Genomic DNA, 20,997 nt, shown 5'->3' on the forward strand with positions numbered 1-20,997 from the left:
TGCCATTTGACGACTGACCGTTGAATCTAGTAGATATGCAAAACGTGCTGGAATTCTTATATCTGACCTAAGGTATTGCGCCATGATGTGTGATTTTTTCGCAAAAATTCGCTGCATTTTACAATTTCAATCCGATAAAGACGGAAATGATGTGCAACCCCGTGAAGAAATGTGTGTTGTAGTGGGAAAGATACATTATCAAAAAGCAAAAGACAAATATTAGTATAGTCGCTCTCGTTTAGGAAATTTCGATAACGGCAAAAGTTAAGCAAGACTGGCGTGTAGACAGTCATGACGTTGTAAATGACAAAGTCCTTGTAATTGCTTAAATACGGTATAAAGTGTAGGATGACTAATGGCCAAACTAATGAATAAGTTCATTAAATATAAATATAATAATTATACTTTTAATTAAGTCCGATTTTAACCTATAGTGTATAGCGGGCAGAAGATCTAAGAGAAAGTTATAAAAGTAAAACATTTCATTTGAAAAAAATTTAAATATTCATTTTTTAGTAATGAACAAAAGGGACCAGTTATAAAAAAAGTTTGCAATTTTTATTTAGAATTTAAAAAATATTAGAACTACTGCTTGTTCCCTTTATAACTACGCTTCTAACAGATTGGTGCTAGTGAAATGTCACTCTATGTGCATTATTTCAAAAGACCAACAAATTAAAACTATAATACCTAATTAATCAAAATAGTTGCCGTTTGCAACTACACACTTTTGACACTGCTTACCAAATTATTGGATTCCGTGACCAAACAAATCTAAATTGAGTTGATTTTGAGTTTATCGCCCCGTTCAGCAGCGAGGCTATATGAGACGTGGACCTACTGATTAACGTGGAATCCGAACCACATGAGGTCCCGCCAGGAATCGAACCCGGATCTCCTACGCCAAAGGCGCGTACGCTAAACGCTTAGCCACGAAGGAGCTCTAAAACAAATCTAAAGTCTGTGATGCAAAGAAGCTCTTAGCTGCACATTGCACCAGCCGATCATCAGTCAAAGTCTTCCTTCCCAAAATGTTCTCAAGATGCCAGAGGAGTAGTCAGTGCGAGGGTTATCGAGAAAATACGGCGGGTGAAAAAGAGTTTCATGCTGCAATTCATGGAGACCCTACACCGTCCTTTGCACGATATATGGGTGAGTATTGTTCTTGAATGTGAGGAGTCCATTTCTGTTGGCGATTGAGGGATGCTTGCAGGCAACTTTACAGTGCATTCCAAGGAGTTCAGCACTGTAATGATCTTAATGAATTCACTCGCCTGAGAAAAACGTGACGGACTACTTTCACCATAAACCACCATACAAGCAACAACACCAACAGTTTACGATTATTACAGCAGGTCTATTTTCCGTCTTAAGTGACATCCGATGCATGAAATTTCCCTTGTTATATTTTATTCATCGAACTGAACTTCCAGCCAGCAGCTCTTACAGATCGTTGTCAGCTCATGCGGTACCCATGAGTCCAACTTTTTCACTTTATTAAATACACGGAACTGCTGAATGATGTGGTATGGTGTATGTCTGATTTGTCTGGAGTGGAACGAACACTTTTCCAAGGATTCCCTTCAACTGTGTTCCTGATGAGTTTATCCGAACATGATGTTGGTCGTCGGTGCCCATTGCCTTGCTTGCTACTAGAACGAAATTTGACTATCCAACGGTAAATGTTGCATTTATTCGCCGTTCCTGGCCCATGTATACTGTTAATTTTTGCTGCGCAGAATGTCCCAGTTTGAATTATTTAAGAAAATCCAGTCGCAATTGGTTGTTCTCCATGGTGCAATTGGCGGTGGCGAACCCACGCACTACTTTCTGATTGTCTGGATACTCCAGTTGTTTACTGGTCGTGTATATAGGTTTGCGACGTTAGACGCGTTACTTTAGTCCATTCCTGTATTGTGTTGCTGAGGTGAGTTTTCCAACATACGTCAAAACATGCATCTCGCACCAACCTAACAGAATTAGGGATAATTGGTATCAAGTGACGTATGTAGTTATATGGAAAGGATTATAGGCATCTATAGAATTTGTGATTAGGTAACAAACAATTCGTTATGTTGTGATATTAAATTATGTATGGTACGAAGTGATTTGTTGTCAATTCAGATACGCCTATCGCAAGATTGAAAAAGAAATACCCGAGATGTGTCAGTTTGCAGATGTGTAGTAACCCTACACCTGCAATTTCTATCTAGTCGATATATGATGTGCTTTCATGATTAAAGAAAGGACAGTAAGAAAGAGGTAGATGGAATACTAGTATTTTTGGTAGGTCAGTTTAGCGCGTCCTCAGGTTGTGGATCGTGGAGAACGACTCCAGATCCGGAGGTTAGCTGCAAATATATTGAATAAGCAGCCGCGATCAGAGGACAAGGAGTGGTCTTGCACCTTGAGAGTTTGGCTTGAAGCTGGAAACCTCATCCTGTAAAAATTGTTCAGAAAGTCCAGACACTCGTTCAGAAAGTCCAGAAAAGACTAAGTCCAGCAAAGGAATAAAATTCACCAACTAAGAACAGGATTTTTTGTTCATATACGAACAATATCAGTACTTGTTAATGATAGGCTTTCTTTTATTATTCTAAAGAATTGGTTGTGCGATATTATTGTTCTAAATGTATATGCCTCAACAGGATATAAAGACATAAAGGACATGGTTACTGAGAATAGATGGAATGGAAAGGGATTTAAGTTCAGCACTCCGTTCAGCGGCAAGACCATATAAAATATGGACTTATAGTTTAAAGTGGGATACGAAACATATGACCTCCCGCCAGGAATCAAATCCAGAACTCCAACGTCAAAGGCCCATAGACACGAGGGAGCTAATTTTAAGAAGAAATAGAAAGCGTATTTGACTACCTTTCGCGGTGCCATATGAAAATTCTGTTAGGAGATTTCAATGTGAAAGTACAGCGAGAAGACATTTTCAAACCGAAAATAGGTAACGAAGATCTACATAAGGAAAGTAATGGAAACGGCATTAGAACCGAAAATGTTGCAAAGTTCAAAAACCTTATTGTAAAGAGTACAAAATTTGCATATCACCGCATTCGTAAGTATACTTGAATTTCACTAGATGATAAAGTATAATCAAATAAGTTACGTTTTAATACACAGAAGAAGACAGTTTAGTGTAATTGATACAGAGCCATTTAGAAAAGTTGACTGTGATACGGATCACTATGTATTAGCAGAGGGTATAAGAGAGAAAAAGACTATCGTTTAAAAAGGTAAATATTGAACATTTGCCAATTTGATAGTGGAGAGGTTTCATTTAAAGAAATTAGAGGATAATCAGGCAAGAGTGAAATAACAGATTGAAGTGTGAAAAGTTTTGAGAATGGATTTACACATGTAGTCAAAAGATGCTTTATTGCTGTCATTGCAAGAAATTTCTATTATAATTGAATCGTTGAGTTCGAAAACCGGTCATCTCCATCGAAGCTAATTTGAGAGGAGTAACAAACAAAACTAAATTAGTCAATATACATCTGACATATAGGACTGTTTTCATTTTCAGAGCGTAGAACTGAAAGTTTTCTACTATTCAAAAATGAAAATAACCCTATATGTCAGATATATATTGACTAATTTAGTTTTGTTTGTCACTCCTCTCAAATTAGCTTCGATGGAGATGACCGGTTTTCGAACTCAACGATTCAATTGAAACCTTGAAGAAAAAAGATATAAAAGCCATTTATCTACTTTCCAAACATGCGAGTTTTATTTCATTTCAATCTAACACATTGGATGCACTGTGCCATTTATGGAAAACATTTATAGTAAAAAAGAGACATTTCTGGATTTTTACTTTTCGCTAGATTATCTGTCCACACATATAGAATATTATGCATTGAGATTGCAAGTCTTACAAAATGAACTCTTCACTTTACGCTCAAAACTGTATTTTTAGAGTTCACAATGCATATAGGATACAGTAGGTCCTATGGGTATTAGTAGCAGAACATGTTATTTTGATATTGTTATGGCGTATTCACTTCGCTTCATAAACCTACCCCCTTCTTTCCGACTGTTGGGGTAATGTGGGTTATTCTCACACTTCCTTTAAATAATGCTCTACATGTTATTTTCTGTGCATATTAGCACTCTTTCACTTGTGATAATTAATAACAGAATGCACATATATGCATTAAGAAAGTTTTCAATAGACACTACCTGTCAAGAAAACAGGGTTTACAGTTGAAATACACTTACTTCGCTCCCATTGACTCTACATTCACAGGTCTTTCAAAGGCATAAAATTTATTTTTAAATTGTAAAAATTCATGATACATTTGATGAGTACGCGACATACCGCTTGGGAAAGTCTGTATTAGTCAAGTTATTTCTATTGCGTTGCCATTTATACACCAATCTTTTAAATACTTGGAAACTTCCAACAGTACATAAGTAACCGTTCAACGTCTTTTTCCTATTTAAGCCCGGAATTGACGGAAACTAGCACCAATCGATGAACGATATTTCTAAACTAATAAACCGGATATAAAACGTATCACGCAATTTGTGTTGGTCTTTCACTTGGGAAGCACGATTAAAGTTTGCGGGAACGGTACTCGTGACTCCCCGTAGCTACAGGTCTGCCCAAGACTGTTGTGTTTTAATGTAGGTTAACTAATATAAAACTATTATTTTCGGTATACAATATATATGAGGAGCTTTTTTTCAAAACTCGGTAGAGAACATTTTGTGAAACGGAGATATACATGGGAAAGGTATGCTTTTAATGCTGCCAATCGAGCTGCGAAATCAGAATTGGCAAATCTCAAAATGTGCAGAGTATATAGAACACTAAATCATGAGCGTTTTGTCAGAACTCGATAGAGATTATGTACAATAATAACAAAAATGCAACTCCTGTAAAAACGATGTATTTTTTTAAAAAAAAAAAACGCTTCTCATAATATACAGGGTTTTCATAAAATCTGGACGGATTTAATTCGCTTATAATTTACATAAAAATGTTCATATTGAAATCAAATCAAAGTGCAAACGGTAGCGGAAGGATTAAATTTTTATCTGTAATCTGCACCAGCTCAGTTCATTCACCGCCACACCTCCAACTGGGCACCATCTAGGAATCGACTACTGTGGGCTGTTGATGATGCTTTCCCTTACCCTGCTCACTGTTGCAGGCGATGTTGGTGGCCTCCCACTTCGAGGACGGTCCAGGACGCTTCCTGTCTCCAAGAACTTAGCATGCCACTTTCGGATTGCACTCTCAGTCAGTGCCGGCTTTTTGAACTATTTGGTGAACTTTCGACACACCAGAATTGGTGATTTTAGCTCTGCGTACCACAGAACACATTGCGCTTTCTCTTTTACCGACGCCATCTTTGATACGGTAAAAAAAAAGTTTTCTCAGAGGAGTTTTTCATTTATTTATTTCTTTAAAAGACACACACACACACCAATACAGCTTACAACTTACTTTTAACAGTCAACATTGAAACAACAATGGATGGAATTTGATAAGAAACTGACCCTTGCCCTCCCTCTCCCTCTCTCAACGTGTTCAGAGTTGCCGCTTATCTAACAGTGTTGCCAAGTAAAAATTTAATCCTTCCGCTACCGTTTGCACTTTATTTGATTTCAATATGAGCATTTTAATGTAAATTATAAGCAAATTAAATCCGTCCAGACTTTATGAAAACCCTGTATGTATATACACCTTTCGGAGTTGCACAGATCTTGCTTCCTGCTCAGAAGTCAAACCTGGCCTCTACTGGAATTTTCCAGTTCTACAGCCTTTTTGAGAGGAAGTTAGTGAGATAGTTGCAAAGCAGTTAACAGCAATATCTTTTGTACCAGTTTTATCGTTGGAAAAACTTCACGTGTATCAGAGAATAACAACTTACAATAATATTACTTCTTTAACAGTGTTGCTATATACACCCTATAACCTTTCTTTCTTCTGTATTATTACTTTCTTGAACTTTAAAATGCATTCATTGAAAGTGATAGGTAAACATCAACGTTCCGTGGAAAGGGAACACCTTTCACATGTACCGTTTATATATTCGTTTTACGAATTACGTTCTTTTGCGTGCTCTTGATTACCTGCTATATGGTCAGAAATCGATATCCATTTTCTTTCATAAAAATACTGTAGGCATATAGGTAAAGCTAAAAAGACGTAAGAGAGGACGCTAAAATCAGATGTTGCAGTTAGAACGAACTTACACATCCATGTTTTGGTCACTTAAAGGGAAAACGGAGGTAGATTATCTTATTATTATTATTATTATTATTATTATTATTATTATTATTATTATTATTATTATTATTATTATTATTATTATTATTATTACGTAGAGAGAGATCAAAATATGTATTGAACACTTCAAGGTTTTGAAAGAAAGCAGTCTGTTTAATGATAGTACCAGAGGCATATTAAGGAGAAGAATTCAAACTGCCCGTTCATATGGTAAATGTATATTTTTTACATATTTTGTTGAAGCGGGGTTAAATCCCGAAATTCCCCTCTGCATGCGTGACTATATACAGGGTTTTCATAAAGTCTGGACGGATTTAATTTGCTTATAATTTTCATAAAAATGCTCATAATGAAATCAAATAAAGTGCAAACGGTAGCGGAAGGATTAAATTTTACTTGGCAACACTGTTAGATAAGCGGCAACTCTGAACACGTTGAGAGAGGGAGAGGGAGGGCAAGGGTCAGTTTCTTACCAAATTCCATCCATTGTTGTTTCAATGTTGACTGTTAAAAGTAAGTTGTAAGCTGTATTGGTGTGTGTGTCTTTTAAAGAAATAAATAAATGAAAAACTCCTCTGAGAAGACTATTTTTTTTTACCGTACCAAAGATGGCGTCGGTGAAAGAGAAAGCGCAATGTGTTATGTGGTACGCAGAGCTAAAATCACCAATTCTGGTGTGTTGAAAGTTCACCAAAGAGTTCAAAAAGCCGGCACCGACTGAGAGTGCAATCCGAAAGTGGCATGCTAAGTTCTTGGAGACAGGAAGCGTCCTGGACCGTCCTCGAAGTGGGAGGCCGCCAACCATCGCCTGCAACAGTGAGCAGGGTAAGGGAAAGCATCATCAACACCCACAGAAGTCGATTCCTAGACGGTGCCCAGTTGAAGGTGTGGCGGTGAATGAACTGAGCTGGTGCAGATTACAGGTAAAAGTTTAATCCTTCCGCTACCGTTTGCACTTTATTTGATTTCAATATGAGCACTTTTATGTAAATTATAAGCGAATTAAATCCGTCCATACTTTATGAAAACCCTGTACTGCTCAGATAATTATTTGTTAAAAATTTCAAAAAATAAAATACATACAGGGTGGCCAGAAAGTCCCGTTACCCCTTGATAAATGCTAATGTAAGTTTTCCCGTTACTCCTTTATAAATTTCATTGTTTCAGACAGGTGAACGATGGCTGATACTTCCAGTCACAGTATTGAAGAACGTGTTATTACAAGTTGTTGGGTGCATGAGAGTAACCACACAGGTAAGACATTGGTAGAAGGGATTTCAGACTTTCGGACAAGGTTTCAACGAGATCCTCTCCCGAAACAAACACTTTTACGATGGGAACAGAAACTATTCGCCACAGGTAGTGCGAAGGATAAGGAAAGAAGTGGCATTCCGTCCACATAAGCAGAAACATGTAGTTTCGTCATGGCGTCAGTAAAGAGATCACCGCAGAAGTCGACGCGTAAGCGATCTGCGTAACTGGTATACCCCAATCGACTATGCAAAAGCACGTGAAACAGGTCTTAGACATATCGACCTACCCCTGTGCAAGAATTATCAGATGCAGACATGGATCGGAGAGTAGAAGCATGTGCGACATTCCTTCACCAAAACGCGGACGTTCAACACCAAAACGCGGCAAAGTGATCTATACCGATGAGTGTGCAGTTTACAGGAGTTCTCGCGCACGCAATGTGGTCTTTTGATCCAAGAACAATCCACACTTTTATGAAGAGTTGGAACAGAATCCCCCGCATAGGATGATATGGGCAGGCGTGGACAGTAGACGTGTGTTTGGGCCGTTCTTTTTCGACGTGTTGTGAATCACCATATATAAACCTAGACTTGTTGAAAGTGATATATACCTGTTTGTTCCTCTCTTGGAGGAGCACGCAATCAAAGAGACATGTTGGTTTCAGCATGATAGAGCACCTGTTCATTATGCCCTCGCCGTATGCGAATATCTTATGAAAATCTTTCCTTAGCGTTGGATTGGTCGTGGTAGCCGGATCTGTACGCACCACTTGCCTGGCCACCATGAAGCCGATACCTCACTAACTGTGATAATGCGCTATGGGGGCTCATAAAGGGCATCGTTATGACAGAAGCTGTGAAACAAGTTTTCACTCAAGTTACACCTGAAATGCTCCGCAAAATGTCTCACAGAACCTGATGGCGTATTATCCTTTGTGATGAGAATGACGGACGACAGACTGATTCTTTGGATACTTAATGTTTCCTATCTCAATGAATCTTCTCGAATGCATTGTTGTTCATATCATTCAGTTCTCTCCGTATAGTTATTTACTTACATTTAGTGGTTTGTTATTTATTTTCAGGGGTAGCGGGACTTTATGGCCACCCTGTATATACTTGAAATATACTGAGCTCGGAAATCAGAAGCTAATCGATTAAACATTAATAATAATAATATTTCTACAATATTATTAACGTTTTTTTTTAAAAAATGTCAAAAATAAGAGAAATATATCAATCAACAGATCTTATTAATTTGTACAAAATTATGTGTGTTGAGTGTAAAACCTCATGCACATTTTTTTTTTTTTTTGAAAATCGAGAAAAATCTAATTTATTTGCAAACCTAAAAATCGAAGCTGTACGAGAATTATATCACTTATTAACGTGAAAGTAATATTGAAGTATACCTTCATCAAGATCTTCATTATGACATTAGTAAAATAACTTATTGTGGTTAATGAGATATATCCCAAAATTATCACTAACTCTTAATATGTTTTTACAAAAAGTTCATTGTTTTAAATTTCTGTCTAACTAAAATAATGTCGGATGTTGATACATACTTGTATACCAATCGATAGAGGACATCGATTCGAACGAAATGACATATACTCGCTTGATTCATCTGTACGTGTGCCAAGTTGCGAATTAATTTCTTTAATTACAAGTGACAGGGTTGCCAGAGGCACTAGTTTTACTTTGAGATTTACTTTCATATGGCGATTTTTCAAGAAAATCAAAAGGATATACTGAATCGAATCAAATTTAATAGTAGCAGTCGTGTACATACTTTAATTCTTGTGTACTGAATACTTAATAGTATTTAACATGAGATCAAATACTACAGCATGTAGATGGCTAAAAACTTCATTTTCCCATATGAAAACAGAACTTAAAAAATACTAAATAGTATCAAAACATTAATTTAATATGTCTACAGCAATGGCGGATCCAGGAAAATATCATGGGGCTAATAGACTACAATGTAGAAAACGCACAGACAAGCTTATACGTTGTATTATGATCGTTCGTCTGTAACTTTCGTCCCATGGCCGAACAGATTTTCATATGCTCTTCTGTCATAACATTTAAGTATTTTATTACAGTACTTACACGTGAGCCGAACTGTAGGGGAGAAAAATAACAAACACGTCCCATTCTTTTTAGTTTTCTCTATAGTCTTATGAGTTTGAAATACTGATGAACTTAGTTAACACATAGAAAGTAGTACTCAACTCACTACTACTTTCCGCTACTTGGGGGCCGCGGCTCAGTGGTAGAGCGTTCACCTCTGGTGCTTGGGGTCCCGGGTTCGATCCCAGCCCCCGCCAAGTGAACTTTGTGGTGGACAAACACTGTGTGCGTGGGTTTTCTCGGGGTTTTCCCGTTTCCTCCCACTTCCTTCATTCCAACATTTCATTCATCATCACCGTCTCCTTTAGCCTAACCGGCATAATCGTGGGCCGTAAAACTCAAAAATTTTATCTCATTTTCACTGCCGCTACAATCCATAAAGAGTTATTTCTGACTCTCTAGACTAAGTTCACTACTTCTTAATTCACATATTTCGTCGTTTGCTTCATGATGATTGAAAAAATCTTTCAGTTTTACGATCCACGATTATACCTTCGAGGCTAAGAGATATTCTGATAATGAACGAAATAGAAGACTGAAGAAAATCGAAGGATGCAAGAGAACACGAGAGAACTCACACAATGATGATTATCTATCACAAAGCTCACTTGGTGCGAGCTAGGATCAAACCAGAGACCCAATACGGCAAAGTAGAGCCCTCTGCCATTGAGCCACTGCAGCATTTCATGATGATAGGTCAGCACTGGAAAATGTTAATGGTTCGATTGGGAGCGGAACCACTGACCACGCACTATGAAGTCGTCTGCGATAACAATTCGGCAATTCAAAGATATGAGCCACTAATTTCCTCCTTAATACTCTTACTTCCACTCGTAGACGGCACATATTGATGCTTATGTTGAAGAGAAAGAGCCCCCTTCCCTCAAAAGAAGAATTCAGTACACAACCAATTTATTGAAATCTTGGAGCTGCTTGTTGTCTATTGAAATTTGTTTTTAACATGACTGTATAACGCTTGTAACAAACTATAAGAAAAGTCGCATTGTTGGGGATCACAAATGGAATGCACTGGATATTAGCACAATCAATTTTAGATATTATTATATTAACAGGGGGGTAGGCTTAAGCACGCCAGCCCTTTCCCTACGCGACTGGCATACAGTGTGGATTTATGCACATACTTTCAATAGTACCTATATTTGAATAAAAATATCAATTTTTTAGAACATTTCTCACACTTCTGTCTACCTCACAGGTAGCTGTCTGTTGTTTTATTAAATACAATGTGAGTCCACTTTTTCTTCCTTTTCCACAAAGTTTTAATATGTTATATGTATTCTTTCTAATATCGGAATGCATTACTTTGTGCAGTAATTTTTATATGTTCCCGTTTTCCACTTCAAATCACAACAATCACTTTAAGAATAATATAACATAACAAAACACGGAAACACGGATTGACTTTTAGTGCTCGTATGTTCTGGTCACCATGTAAAATACAGAAAAGTACTCTCATACCTTCCCTCCCGATGACTTCTTCAACCAACAGCATATACACGCAACGGCGACTCCACAACATAAACGCACAAACTCGTCAGATGGGTAACTCAAAAGTGAATTCCCATGCGTATTTTTTGAGAAAATAAAGGGAAACTAATTTTATGACGCTAAAATGTACGTCATTCGTTGCCAGTAATAATTGGTTATTTTTATTTTATTAGGAAATATTGTTTATGTTTTTTATCTATTGTATATGTAACGAATAGGAGGTTGTATATATTGCTTTTGTTTCTCTAACGGAGATATACTCCTTGCAGTTATGCATAATACTACTTTTAACAATAAGAAAGTATAAAAACGTGTAAAATAAAGACATCACGTGTAATTTGTTGAATGACATGAAAGTTGATTTAACATTGACATTATTCATCAATTGGAATAGAATAGAATAGCGGTAACTCTTCAATGACATTTTTTTTAAATGTCTAGGTATAACTTATTTGCGCAGATTTTATCTTTTTAACTTACGAATTCTTAACTCACTGATGCATTTATCACTTGTGCAATAAAGTGATTATATATCGATTTTAGGGGGGCTCAGTGGTAGAGAGTTCACCTCCGGTGCGTGGGGTCCCTGGTTCGATCCCAGCTCGCGCCGTGTGGACTTTGTGGTGGACAAACACCGTGCTTGTGGGTTTTCTCGCGGTTCTCCCACTTTCTTCATTCCACCATTTCACTCATCTCTCATCATCACCGTCTCCTTTAGCCTAACCGGCATAATCGTGGGACGTAAAACTCAAAGATTTCATTTCATTTATATATCGATTTTGATGTCTTATTTCTTGAAAACATTCCAGCTGGGGTATACGATAAGAACTGGAAAGGATTTCAAGAAACAAGACACATTATAATCGATATATAATGCAATCGTTAAATCGAAACTGAAATATGCTACCAATATCTGAAATCTTGCAAGCAAAAAGATATAGCACCAAAAAATAAATGTTACACTCAAAATTCGCAAGATACTTAGTTTTCAAGGAAATAGGCATATATTCTAAATTTCCAACATATCAATCCTTAATTACACAATTGAATATTGTATCCCACGACAGCAGAAGAAAAAGGCTTCTTTGCCCTCTATACAAAATTTTGAACAAAATTCTACTGTCACAATCACTTGAACTTATGAAATTTAAAGTTCCCAACATCAGAACATGCACAAAAGCTGGCTTATTTCACTGTAGAACGTTGAAAACCAATATAATGAAAAGCTCACCTACATTTGGATCATATATGACGTCTGCAACAGCCTTTGTGTGATTGATCCAAATATTGATATATTCAGAATGCACTGAATTCCAAAAAGCAGTAAATTCTTCAACCGACAGAATCGATAAATAACCAATCATTAAAATTATCACTTGCATGTCTATCCTGCTATTATATATTTATCTGCTTCTTGTGAATACTGTAAATGGGTATATTTAACTGTAGTACCCGTCTCTCTATAAATAAATAAATAATATAAAGGTAACCAAGAAAGTTCTATCGCTTTTTCTAAGACGTCTGTGTTCAATTAGCCCTCACACTGTGAGTTGAATGCGAATGGAGATAAGGCGGTCAGTTGTTGGTGTGCGTATATCCAAGATACTACCTGTTTCTTTCAATTCAGTTACACCGTGAACTTGCGTAAGAACAGAGTGAGCATGGGACCTCCACAGAGCGTCATAACGGCGTGTATTTGTATGAGTTAAACTGGAGTCAAACGCCGCTGCAGCGGGGAAGAAGATATACCAGGCCTCTGGTGAGGGTGTCGTGACTACGCGGACAATCGAAGACGCACCACGTGCCGGAAGACCAACACATGTACAAAATGAAAATCTTAGGCAGCAATTGAGGCGAACAGTGGCCAGACATGTGAGGAACTGGGACTACAATTTAGTGTGACTGGAGAAACCACTCAACAGCACCTCCATCAACTTAGGAAGCACAACAAGTTGGGTCGATGGGTCCCACATGATTTGACTCCGGGCCAGAAGGCAACGTGAGCGGACATCTGTATTTCTTTGCTGTCTCGTCTGAGGAAGGAGCCATTTCTAGACAATGTGTTGACACGTGATGAGAAGTGGGTCCTGTACGAAGCTCCACGGCGCCGTCATCATTGGTTAGCATCCTTTGAACCGGTCTAAAACAGTCGAAACCAGTACTGCACCAGACGAAGATCCTCCTGTGTGTTTGGTAGACTGCTCGCGGCATCGTGTATCGGGAACTGTTACCAGCTGGTCAAATTTTCAATGCAACTGTGTACTATCAGCAGTTAAGCCGTGTTCAAGAGAAACTCAAAACTCTGGAGCCACTTCTGAATCGCAAAGGGGTCTGCATGTTACAGGACAAGGTTAAGCCGCACGTGGCTAGTATGACCCTCAATGTTTTTTGTGATAAACAATTAAAGTACAGAAGACTTGTTGGCGATTGTTAGCTTTGCTTTATCTCTGATGAACAAAAAATAATGAGAAGTAATTTTCTAATGTCCACAATTGTGCAGACTGGTTTTATATTTGATAGTTTTTCTCGATGTTTTATTCGTATATTTTTTAGGTTTGTTTGGCTACAAAATTGTACATGTTAGAAATGAAACACGATATAAATGCATTGAAAGAAGTAAAATATCTATTATTAATGACAGTATTATTTCATTTTCATTATCAGAAAATGCAGGAAAATTTGTAACTACACTAGTTTCTATATTTGTGTTAATCATTAATGTAACAAATATTGCAAGCATATAGTCAAGGGTTTCGTCAAAGCTAACCAGAAGATGCTCTGAATTTATTTGAGAGTTCAGACATCGACGATTCAGATAATGATCCTGATTTTATGGATAATGACTCCAGTAACTCTAGCAGAGAAGATAGCGATGACGGTGTTGTAACAGACGAAAATGATAAGCAATAAATTGTTTTACTCGTTATCTGTTCTAAAGAACTGAATGATCTACACGAGGTTATTTGGCCAATCACAGGCGGGTCCCAGTTGTAGTGCGACATGTTCAAGTTCGAATTTTAACTACCTCAGAATTTTGTCTAATTTTTGTCCATTTTTGTTCAACCAAGAAATTTTTTTGGACAATTCAGATAAACGACGGACGGCCATTTCAAAATTTGGCCACTTCAATTACCTGTAGTGCGACATCTTTTAAATGAACCCGCCTGTAATTGATCAAATAAATTTAGAATAGATAACGAATACAATTTATTGCTTACTATTTTCGTCTCTTGCAACACCGCCATCGCTATCTTCACTGCTAGAGTTACTGAAGTCATTATCCATAAAATCTGGATCCTTATCTGAATCGTCGATATCTGAACTCTAAAGAAAATTTAGAGCATTTTCTGTGGTTAGTTCTCCTAGGAATGAAAAGAACGAAAACATAGTCTATACGTTGTTTTTGAAAAGTGAAGATGAAAATTGCTTTCATTTGTTCCACAAAAATGAGAAAATGAATATTCAGAAACACAACAAACAATTTGATGTGATATGTTATGTTCTCAAGAAAGGAGAAAATGTAAAAAAATATATATATATATATATTACTAAATAAAAGTATTATATTTAATAATAAAGTATTCAGTTTATGATATTTTAAGTATATAAACCTAGTCAGAAGAAAGATGTAGTATAGCAAGAAACGGAATAAAATACATCATAATTGTTCACAAATATTTAGGTTTGCAATTGCTTGTTACTGAACCAATGTCCACAAATGTAGACATGGTATTTTTTTGTAAAACAAGAAGAAAACCAAATTCTGAAAAATAAATTGAAAAATATGATTTTAAATGATGCAGCATACAAATAATTGAAAGGTGGTTTTAAAAAGTTCGTAGTCTGGGACCGAAGGGGTTAAATGGAAATTAATGTAAATAATTTTGATTAAAAGTATACGAAAATCAGATCATCATTGAAAGTGAGTAGTAGAGTCATCGTACCGTTACCTGCGGTAAGTCAGTCCATAGTTGCTGAACAAAGCCTCGAGATCTTGCAGATTAGCAGTGACGCAAAGTTAATGTCCGACACGTGTGCAATTAGGGAGAGATCAGATGATCTTGCTTGCCATGGAAGAATATGAACATGACATAGACAAACGATAGGCATACCTACCGTGTGTGACTGAGCGTTATTTTGTTGAAAAATTGTACAAGCATGCTCTAGTAGGAGGAGTAACACATGTGGACCCAGAATATCACCCACGTATCAATCTGCCATCAAAGTTGCGCGAATGATATGACAGATGACTCGAAGTCATACATGATGGGTCCCCATACCATGATTCCAGGAGTAATGCTAGTGTACCGTTTCAATATTATCTGCATGTGACCTGTTCCACCGACGACGCCACACACGCACATGATGGTCATTTATCGCAATGCAGAAGCAAGACTCGGTACTGAACATAATTTTTTGCCATTCATGACGATTCCATGCTGCCTAAGAGTGACAGCACTCTAGCTGTCGTTTATGTACTGGTGTTAATGGCAGTCTAAACAAAGGATGGTTTATTCGCAATCCAGCTGATGCTAATCGTCGAAACACAGTGTGGGATGCCACAGAATGTTGAAAAGTCCACTACTTGTGTCTAGATGGCAGAAACCGACATCACAAGGCTAAATAACGCTTCACACACAATGCAACGATTCTCCAGTGTCGTGGTCTGTCGTATTCGACCAGAACCTTACGTTGTGCGTTGGCGCCTTTACGTACTCTCTGGCCCCAGCATCGGTCCATTATGATATTGGAATGACCTACGTGTCTGACAATCGCATGAAACGCCTAACCAACCTCGTGCAGCCATTTTCGAATGACTTGAAACCCTCTCTAATATGGCGACAACACATTAATTTTGTTTCTTGACCTTTCTGCACTATATTGACTCACTTTCTCACGCTGCACAACTGAGTGACACGACCAGAAATGAATTTCTTACTGCTGGCATTACTGCCCTCTGGTAGCCACTAACGATGTTTCCAATCTTTAAAACTTAAATCGTCTGCACACCCTCCATAACGCTGAATAAGTCAAGCTCGAGCTACTACGTTGTCTTTAATCGTTCAGCCTGGCAAAAATTCGTTGATTATACATGAAGTCTGCCACGAACAGTCACAAATGTTAGGGTTTAAATGTAGTATTCATTAAATCTTATTCTGCCTCTGCGAACGGGGCTTCTTTTATATATATTATCAGAATGAAATCGATATTCTATATCTAATCATTATGGAGAAACGGATGAATTTTTGAAATGAATTTTCAAATGAATGCATTTTCATCCGTTTCAAATGAATGTTTGAACATAATAGTTACCTTGACCTGAAGTTTTGTCATGTTATTTTCATTTAATACGTTTTTTTTCTAACAGTAAGAGTGAGTAGTAGGTTTAAAATTTATACCAAAAATAGGATATCTCAGAACTCCCAAAAGTTAGAGAAATTAAAACACTATATATAAACTCATTAAAAGTAAGCGGACACGTGTCTCCGGTTTTGAAAATTTCGCTTTTAATGGGAAGAGAGGGCAATTTCCATAATGTTTTTTTTTAAATATATAAAAACGATATCGAGGTTGTCTGTCGTAGTATAACGGGAAAACGGCTTACTCGTTTCAAATGAATATTGAATGTAATAAGTACCAGTCAGATCTATATACTAAGTTTGTAAATATTTTCCATATACTTATTCTTCCCGTGCGAAGAACGGGCATATCAGCTAGTTAAAATTATATAGAATAATAATAGAAACAGTTATCATACATAAACAGTACAACAAAATCATTGAAATCGGAACGTAACACTACGAAAGATTAGTTAAGACCACAATAATAATAATAATAATAAAACTACTGAACCCACAGAAGAATGAACACAAATTCAAAGATAAAAATCAAATAATATTTCTTTTCATACTATTATTTTACAATATTCAAATATTTGAAAACAATTGCAAATTGTTACGTAAAAAAGCATCTTCTTTAATAGGAATGAAGAAAACGGATAACGATATCATGCAGTTGAACCAACACAGAGCAAACTGTGTATAAATACAATAATAATAAGAATCAGTGTTGCCACACTTGGTACAATTGTACCAAATTCAGCCCTTTTTGTCATTCATTGGCCCGTTAGTACCACGCAGGCATTTTCAGCCTCTTTTGTGAAAAAGTTGGTAAAATTCTACCCAATTCAGCACCATTTAACAAATACTTGTCACATTTTCAAAAGTGTCAGTAAGACTTTTCCTACATCTCTCGTTACTCATACTGTGTGTTGACTCTTAAAAAATGCTGTTGAACATTCATTTCTGTGACGTTGCAGCGGATAACGCTACGAACTTTGTGTAGAAAATTCGTAATTCGAACTATACCGGAAAACAAATGACGCTAGATGAGCGCATCCGAGCCGCGCATGAAGGAGACGAGAAAGAAGCAGTGTGGTAGAAATTTTAGTCATCCTATTTGGATGTTTTTTTTTAGAAAATTATTTTTTTTAAAGAAAACACTTTCTTGATTTAAACTCTTGGAAAAGAGGGGAGTGTTATAGAACTTTACCTCTGTTACTGTCATGTTATAGAGCCATGTATTACACTCAGGTTTAAAAGTGGATCTGAGAAAGTAGGGGGATGCATGCCGTCACGCCGTCCCGCGTGCCCATCTTTGCCCATTGTAATTTTTTAGAAGTGGGGGACGCCACAGATATTTTCTGAAAGTGGGGAGACGGCGTCCCCCGGCGTTCCCCGACACTTTTACCCCCGATGGTATAAAATAATGAATTCAGCCCTTTTTGTTTCAATTTGGTACTATTTTTCAGCCCACTCCAGAGCTAGGACTGTGGCAACACTGATAAGAATTGTTATTTTTCTCTCATCTCGAACAGATGATGTGTCTCTTTGTTTCAGTTGAAGATTAAGAAAAATAAATTCTTAAAAAATACGTAGGGTTTGTACATTTTGTTTGTGTGTTTTGTCTCTGATTGTGATAAAGCCAAAGAATTCTTCATTTTCAGATCCAGACTGATGACTTTATGGGAATAGTCACGAGTAGAAAACCATTAAGGGGAAAAACCACGAAAGGGGGAACTGCACGAAGGGCAAAACTCCACGCAACGCTGAAGTCGTTCCTGCACAACTCTAATTGAAACATCAATAACACTGCATTTTAACTAGTTTATTAAATGTTTTCATAATCTTTTTTTCAGTGAGATTTTATATAATGTTTTATATAGGTAATGGAACAATTGTGTGCATCTTGTTACCTATGCACGTTACGAAATGGCAAAAAGAGACAGCAGCCCATTATTTCCGAACCCATTAGCTGTTAACCCAGTTATCTTGGCCGTTTCTCGTAATATTAAAATATCCCTCGCGAGCCATTATACTTCATTGCAGGCATTTTCTCAGCCATTAACTTCGAAAATAATAATTCACAATTCATTTTTAGACTTCTAAACAATTCATTGCAAAACTTAAAAGAAAAAAAAAAAGAAAAACTGAAACAAATAACAAACAACTTTAAACGGTGTTAAAACACGTAATTCCAAGCTTATATTATTGAGAATTTGATATAAATATACTTTTTAAAGTACAAAACTAAATCATACAAAATAACTACAGAAGGAAAATGTAAGAACGGCGTCGTAGTATGGTTATTGACGACAGTTTAAAACTAAAAATGGTCCAAATGGGACCGCGCTGGCTCAGCACTAACATCTGGTGCATGTGGTCCATCTCGCTAATTGAACTCTGCGGTAGACGAACACCATAAGTGCAGGAGTTTTTCTCGGGATTCTGCTGTTTCCTCCCACTTTCTTCACTCCACTCTTTCGTTCATTATCATCATCACTGTCTCTCTTAATTTCGTATCATAACATTTAACGTTAAACTTTAAAAAATGAGATAAAATAAATGTAAAAATCAAAAAGCACCGTCCACGGTATACAAAAGAAATATTCATTTTTGTATAATGAGGTTTCCTCATGACCGAGTGATAACCTACGTGGTCTTGGATTTGATTTACTTGCATCAGATCCGACTGATGGTTCGGAACTCATTTTAAACAGTAGATTCCGTCGCATACAGTTAAACAAGGGGACGTTAATCTCAATCTACTTCAATTATTTTAAGGTACTCTAGTTCAAATGAAACTTGATTATTTTGGACATGCATTTAGGCGAAACTACAATTGTTATCATCACATTTTCAATTATTAATCTCGTGCTATTATTACTCCGTCATTTTCTACGAAAGGTGCTTAATTTAAATTCACTGTAATACCTAAAAATGATAATTATTTATTATTATTATTAGTATCTGACGAGGTTGGAATACGGACAAAGATAGTGCATGTTCCTACTAAACAACAAATAAATGTCAGTTGCAGATTTCTGAAAATAGTTCGAGATTGAACTACATACCACCAAAAATTCGCTTGCTTAAAAAATATATATCTACTTTTATTGCCTGTTTTAAAATAAATAAATAAAACAAAGTAACTCATGTTGATAAGGTTTGTACTAATATATTTTCTTGAATATTTTCAGAACCTTAATGCATTCGATGTCTGGCAAAGAAATTATCAGGTTGCCTAAAAAAGGTATTGAGTCTTTGGAGGTGAAAATTGGGAATACATTTTATTATGATTTGAAAGTAACATTATGAAACCACATATACACAATTTTGTTTGATGACTTTCTACCATGTTTCTGCCACATCATAATTCCGTCGCTATAGAACCTCTGTGGGTTCTGGTCAAAACGCTCTTACACGTGGTTTTCTCAGGGTTCTTTTGAAACTAACATAATACCATTCAGGAAATTCTGCAAAGATCTAAAAATTAAAATCTGACTGTAGCAGATCCGGACTATAAGGTAAGTGTATTAAAACCTCTTTGCCAAGCTTTCTCAATTTCTGGCGGGTCGTTAAAGATCCAAGCGATCTGGCGTTATCTGCGCGGGATACGACTCCTTTCCTGTTGACCACTTCCAGCCGTTTCTTTTGAATTGTTAGGTGTATTGCACTTGACAGTACAGGTCCGAGTCTATCGTTCTGTCCAATGACAGCAGCTTGTGACGCAGTACGCACTTCCAATCCAGCCAAACGTACAGGATAATCTTCTTGGGTGTCAGTATGGTTTTTATTACAGATCTTTTTCTCGTAATATTGTAGGTTATCAACTTTCACTCGTGATCAACCTCTTGAGAAATGGCTCGAATTCGTTACGTTTTACTAGAAGTTGGGACATAAAAATTAAATCGAATAAATGTTTCAGGGTCAGATCATGTAGCACCCAAACGTCGAACTTCTTTCTATAGCTTTCCAGCTTTCTCCAAATGATATAACATTGTTTGATGATGAATGTTTAGGTCATTGGCCATGTCATGGCTGCTTACATGCCAGTCTTGACTTTTGCCAGAGTATCATCCACTTTTGCTGTGATTGGTTACCCAATGCGAGGATTATCTTGGACACTGAAGTTTTTAGAACGAAAGCGACTGAACCATCTTGTGGTTGTTGCCTTTTATAACATATCTTGCCCATAAACATCACCAATTTCTGGACGAGCCTGCGCAGCATTTGCACCTTTATCGAAATAAAATTGTAAAATATAGCACAGTTTTGTGGAAAGCTAAGTTATCTTCTTGGCACAATACTTTTCGTCTGATTCTAAGAATTTTAACATATTTTTCCCTTACTAACTTTAACTCTCTGCTGTGAAATGACGTTAGACCTGACCTGCTGCGACTCATATATACTGACACTCGGCACAATACTTTTCGTCTGATTCTAAGAATTTTAACATATTTTTCCCTTACTAACTTCAACTCTTTGCTGTGAAATGACGTTA

At 36.9% G+C, this 20,997-nt stretch overlaps 1 protein-coding gene across 1 annotated transcript in view; it reads right to left on the reverse strand.

Annotated features, from left to right (window-relative positions):
- LOC145688817 (putative E3 ubiquitin-protein ligase HECTD2) overlaps nucleotides 1-20,997 on the reverse strand; it is a 134,334-nt gene that overhangs the window by 74,460 nt on the left and 38,877 nt on the right. The gene's annotated exons all lie outside the window — the stretch shown is intronic.

Source organism: Thermobia domestica, chromosome 1, assembly GCF_964235325.1.
Source record: "Thermobia domestica chromosome 1, izTheDome1.hap1.1, whole genome shotgun sequence".
In the NCBI taxonomy this organism is placed as follows: Eukaryota; Metazoa; Arthropoda; class Insecta; order Zygentoma; family Lepismatidae; genus Thermobia; species Thermobia domestica.